Here is a 6,000-nt window from a genome sequence, read left to right as displayed (position 1 = left end):
GGATAATGTGGGGTAGGACTGTTCCCTTCACCTCGTGTTGATAACGACATCCTGGGGAAATGTGGGGTAGGACTGTCCCTGGGACAATGTGGGGTAGGACTGTCCCTGGGACAATGTGGGGTAGGACTGTCCCTGGGATAATGTGGGGTAGGACTGTCCCTGGGACAATGTGGGGTAGGACTGTTCCTGGGATAATGTGGGGTAGGACTGTTCCTGGGGAAATGTGGGGTAGGACTGTTCCTGGGAAATGTGGGTAGGACTGTCCCTGGGAAATGTGGGGTAGGACCGTTCCTGGGGAAATGTGGGGTAGGACTGTTCCTGGGATAATGTGGGGTAGGACTGTTCCCTTCACCTCGTGTTGATAACGACATCCTGGGATAATATGGGGTGGGACTGTTCCCTTCACCTCGTGTTGATAACGACATCCTGGGGAAATGTGGGGTAGGACTGTTCCTGGGATAATGTGCGTAGGACTGTTCATGGGATAATGTGGGGTAGGACTGTTCCCTTCACCTCGTGTTGATAACGACATCCTGGGAAATGTGGGGTAGGACTGTTCCTGGGATAATGTCCTGGGGAAATAGGACTGTTCCTGGGACAATGTGGGTAGGACTGTTCCTGGGATAATGTGGGGTAGGACTGTTCCCTTCACCTCGTGTTGATAACGACATCCTGGGGAAATGTGGGGTAGGACTGTTCCTGGGATAATGGCGTACTGTCCCTGGGACAATGTGGGGTAGGACTGTCCTGGGACAATGTGGGGTAGGACTGTTCCTGGGATAATGTGGGGTAGGACTGTTCCTGGGATAATGTGGGGTAGGACTGTTCCTGGGATAATGTGGGGTAGGACTGTTCCTGGGATAATGTGGGGTAGGACCGTTAGGACTGTTCCTGGGATAATGTGGGGTAGGACTGTTCCTGGGATAATGTGGGGTAGGACTGTTCCTGGGATAATGTGGGGGTAGGACTGTTCCTGGGAAATGTGGGGTAGGACTGTTCCTGGGAAATGTGGGGTAGGACTGTTCCTGGGGAAATGTGGGGTAGGACTGTTCCTGGGGAAATGTGGGGTAGGACCGTTCCTGGGAAATGTGGGGTAGGACCGTTCCTGGGAAATGTGGGGTAGGACCGTTCCTGGGATAATGTGGGGTAGGACCGTTCCTGGGAAATGTGGGGTAGGACCGTTCCTGGGATAATGTGGGGTAGGACCGTTCCTGGGAAATGTGGGGTAGGACCGTTCCTGGGATAATGTGGGGTAGGACCGTTCCTGGGGAAATGTGGGGGACCGTAGGACCGTTCCTGGGGAAATGTGGGGTAGGACCGTTCCTGGGGAAATGTGGGGTAGGACCGTTCCTGGGACAGTGTGGGGTAGGACTGTTCCTGGGACAGTGTGGGGTAGGACTGTTCCTGGGACAGTGTGGGGTAGGTGCACCATAAGACAAATACTGTTATGTACCTCTCCAGATGTACACAGCCGTCATGTCTGTTAATATAGTCTCCCTCTCTCCCAGGTACATGTACTTTACCAACCTGCAGGAGCGCAGTCCTAAGATAGAACGAGCAGCGCTCGACGGGACAGAGAGAGAGGTGTTGTTCTTCAGTGGCCTGGGGAAGCCCGTTGCCCTGGCCATAGACAATGAGTTCGGCAAGCTGTTCTGGGTCGACTCAGACCTCCGGCGCATCGAGAGCAGTGACCAGGTGCCTACCAACCTCATGTCAGCCAATCACTGTCTGCCTGGCCGAGGTCATAGCCAATCACTGCACCCTTGTTTTGCCTCTCCCCCTCCTCCAGGAGCCAAATGTCAGCCAATCACTGATCTGCCTGGCCGAGGTCATAGCCAATCACTGCTCCGTTCCTTCACTTCCTGACCCTTGTTTTGCCTCTCCCCCCCTCCTCCAGGAGCCAATCGGATTGTGATTGAGGACTCCAACATCCTCCAGCCGGTTGGTCTGACGGTGTTTGGTAACCACCTGTACTGGATCGACCGTCAGCAGCAGATGATCGAACGCATCGACAAGACGACCAGGGAGGGAAGGACCAAGATCCAGGCTCGCATTGCCTCTCTCAGCGACATTCACGCTGTCTACGACCTCGACATGAGCGAGTACAGTAAGTATTCTGACCTCTGACCCCTCTACTCAGCAGCTAGACATGAGAGTACAGATAGTATTCTGACCTCTGACCCCTCTACTCAGCAGCTAGACATGAGAGTACAGATAGTATTCTGACCTCTGACCCCTCTACTCAGCAGCTAGACATGAGTACAGATAGTATTCTGACCTCTGACCCCTCTCCTCAGCAGCTAGACATGAGTACAGATAGTATTCTGACCTCTGACCCCTCTACTCAGCAGCTAGACATGAGTACAGATAATATTCTGACCTCTGACCCCTCTCCTCAGCAGCTAGACATGAGTACAGATAGTATCTTCTGTGTTTAAAACATGCAGGAGAGGAAAAGCATCTAACAACCTCTTAGCTCTCTCCTCAGCAGTCTGACATGAGGCAGACAGACCTAGTATTCTGACCTGACCCCTCTTAGACCTCAGCAGCTGACATGAGGCAGACAGATAGACCTATTCTGACCTGCGAGTGACCCGTTAGACCTGCGGAGGGGCTCCGAGGCAGGCGTTAGACCTGCGAGGGTCTGACCGAGGCAGGCGTTAGACCTGCGAGGGGTCTGACCGAGGCAGGCGTTAGACCTGCGAGGGGTCTGACCGAGGCAGGCGTTAGACCTGCGAGGGTCTGACCGAGGCAGGCGTTAGACCTGAGGGGTCTGACCGAGGCAGGCGTTAGACCTGCGAGGGGTCTGACCGAGGCAGGCGTTAGACCTCTCCTGACCGAGGCAGGCGTTAGACCTGCGAGGGGTCTGACCGAGGCAGATCGACAGACCTGCGAAACATGTCACCGAGGCAGGCGAAGACCTGCGATCTGACAAGGCAGGCGTTAGACCTGCGAGGGGTCTGACCGAGGCAGGCGTTAGACCTGCGAGGGGTCTGACCGAGGCAGACGCGTTAGACCTGCGAGTGGTCTGACCGAGGCAGGCGTTAGACCTGCGAGGGTCTGACCGAGGCAGGCGTTCGACCTGACCGAGGGGCGTTCGAGGGGTCTGACCGAGGCAGGCGTTAGAGGGGTCTGACCGAGGCAGGCGTTCGAGGGTCCTGACCGAGGCAGGCGTGCGAGGGGTCTGACCGAGGCAGGCGCGTTAGACCTGCGAGGGGTCTGACCGAGGCAGGCGTGGCGAGGGGTCTGACCGAGGCAGGCGTGGTCTGACCGAGGCAGGCGTGTGAGGGTCTGAGACCGTGCGAGGGGTCTGACCGAGGCAGGCGTGGTCTGACCGAGGCAGGCGTTCTGACCTGCGAGGGGTCTGACCGAGGCAGGCGTGCGAGGGGTCTGACCGAGGCAGGCGTGCGAGGGGGTCTGACCGAGGCAGGCGTGCGAGGGGTCTGACCGAGGCAGGCGTGCGAGGGGTCTGACCGAGGCAGGCGTGCGAGGGGTCTGACCGAGGCAGGCGTGCGAGGGGTCTGACCGAGGCAGGCGTGCGAGGGGTCTGACCGAGGCAGGCGTGCGAGGGGTTGACCGAGGCAGGCGTGCGAGGGTCTGACCGAGGCAGGCGTTAGACCACAAGCGTTGAGATTTAACGGTGATCCTAACGTTCGAACGATGAACTTAGCCTTAAGATGGTTTGTGGAAACGGGCCCAGTACTAGTATAGGACTGTTGACCCCTCTGGTCTCAGAGGTCAACTTTCTCTATGTTGTTCCTGAACTCTGACCTCACTCCTCTCCTTCAGGTAAGCACCCTTGTACCTGGGACAACGGAGGCTGTTCTCACATCTGTATCGTCAAGGGAGACGGAACCACACGCTGCTCCTGTCCTGTTCATCTGGTCCTGCTGCAGAATGAACTCTCCTGTGGAGGTATAACCCCTGACCTCTGACCCTGTGCTGCTGGTCACAGCTTTACACTTGATAGTGAACTATGAAGATGGACTGACGTGAAATGATATCCCTACCCTAACACGTAGAGCATTGTGTGTTAGGTTACAACTGTGTTCACATTAGCTGTCCCTCCTCTCCTCCAGAACAGTTGTAACCTGTCTCTCCTCCTCCAGAACAGTTATAACCTGTCTCTCCTCCAGAACAGTTATAACCTGTCTCTCCTCTCCTCCTCCAGAACAGTTGTAACCTGTCTCTCCTCCTCCAGAACAGTTATAACCTGTCTCTCCTCCTCCAGAACAGTTGTAACCTGTCTCTCCTCCTCCAGAACAGTTGTAACCTGTCTCTCCTCCTCCAGAACAGTTGTAACCTGTCTCTCCTCCCCCAGAACAGTTGTAACCTGTCTCTCCTCTCCCAGAACAGTTGTAACCTGTCTCTCCTCCTCCAGAACAGTTGTAACCTGTCTCTCCTCTCCCAGAACAGTTGTAACCTGTCTCTCCTCTCCTCCCCCAGAACAGTTGTAACCTGTCTCTCCTCCCCCTAGAACAGTTGTAACCTGTCTCTCCTCTCCTCCCCCAGAACAGTTATAACCTGTCTCTCCTCTCCTCCTCCAGAACAGTTGTAACCTGTCTCTCCTCCCCAGAACAGTTGTAACCTGTCTCTCCTCTCCTCCTCCAGAACAGTTGTAACCTGTCTCTCCTCCCTCCAGAACAGTTGTAACCTGTCTCTCCTCCCTCCAGAACAGTTGTAACCTGTCTCTCCTCTCCTCCTCCAGAACAGTTGTAACCTGTCTCTCCTCCCCAGAACAGTTGTAACCTGTCTCTCCTCTCCTCCTCCAGAACAGTTGTAACCTGTCTCTCCTCCTCCAGAACAGTTGTAACCTGTCTCTCCTCCTCCAGAACAGTTGTAACCTGTCTCTCCTCTCCTCCTCCAGAACAGTTGTAACCTGTCTCTCCTCTCCTCCTCCAGAACAGTTGTAACCTGTCTCTCCTCTCCTCCTCCAGAACAGTTGTAACCTGTCTCTCCTCCTCCAGAACAGTTATAACCTGTCTCTCCTCTCCTCCTCCAGAACAGTTGTAACCTGTCTCTCCTCCTCCAGAACAGTTATAACCTGTCTCTCCTCCTCCAGAACAGTTATAACCTGTCTCTCCTCCTCCAGAACAGTTATAACCTGTCTCTCCTCCTCCAGAACAGTTGTAACCTGTCTCTCCTCCTCCAGAACAGTTATAACCTGTCTCTCCTCCTCCAGAACAGTTATAACCTGTCTCTCCTCCTCCAGAACAGTTGTAACCTGTCTCTCCTCCTCCAGAACAGTTGTAACCTGTCTCTCCTCTCCTCCTCCAGAACAGTTGTAACCTGTCTCTCCTCCTCCAGAACAGTTGTAACCTGTCTCTCCTCCCCCAGAACAGTTGTAACCTGTCTCTCCTCTCCTCCAGAACAGTTATAACCTGTCTCTCCTCCCCCAGAACAGTTGTAACCTGTCTCTCCTCTCCTCCCCCAGAACAGTTGTAACCTGTCTCTCCTCTCCTCCTCCAGAACAGTTGTAACCTGTCTCTCCTCCAGAACAGTTATAACCTGTCTCTCCTCCCCCAGAACAGTTGTAACCTGTCTCTCCTCTCCTCCCCCAGAACAGTTGTAACCTGTCTCTCCTCTCCTCCTCCAGAACAGTTGTAACCTGTCTCTCCTCTCCTCCTCCAGAACAGTTGTAACCTGTCTCTCCTCTCCTCCAGAACAGTTGTAACCTGTCTCTCCTCTCCTCCAGAACAGTTATAACCTGTCTCTCCTCCCCCAGAACAGTTGTAACCTGTCTCTCCTCTCCTCCCCCAGAACAGTTGTAACCTGTCTCTCCTCTCCTCCTCCAGAACAGTTGTAACCTGTCTCTCCTCCTCCTCCAGAACAGTTGTAACCTGTCTCTCCTCTCCTCCAGAACAGTTGTAACCTGTCTCTCCTCTCCTCCAGAACAGTTATAACCTGTCCCTCCTCTCTCCCAGAACAGTTGTAACCTGTCTCTCCTCTCCTCCCCCAGAAGTTGTAACCTGTCTCTCCTCTCCTCCTCCAGAACAGTTG

At 54.6% G+C, this 6,000-nt stretch overlaps 1 pseudogene; it reads left to right on the top strand.

The window, feature by feature from the left end:
• Nucleotides 1-6,000, top strand: part of LOC124028050 — a 37,783-nt pseudogene that overhangs the window by 10,184 nt on the left and 21,599 nt on the right.

The sequence above is a fragment of the Oncorhynchus gorbuscha genome, unplaced genomic scaffold (assembly GCF_021184085.1).
Source record: "Oncorhynchus gorbuscha isolate QuinsamMale2020 ecotype Even-year unplaced genomic scaffold, OgorEven_v1.0 Un_scaffold_3688, whole genome shotgun sequence".
Lineage (NCBI taxonomy): Eukaryota > Metazoa > Chordata > Actinopteri > Salmoniformes > Salmonidae > Oncorhynchus > Oncorhynchus gorbuscha.
Note: the sequence above shows the minus strand (reverse complement) of the source record. Positions and strands in the feature narration are given on the sequence as shown.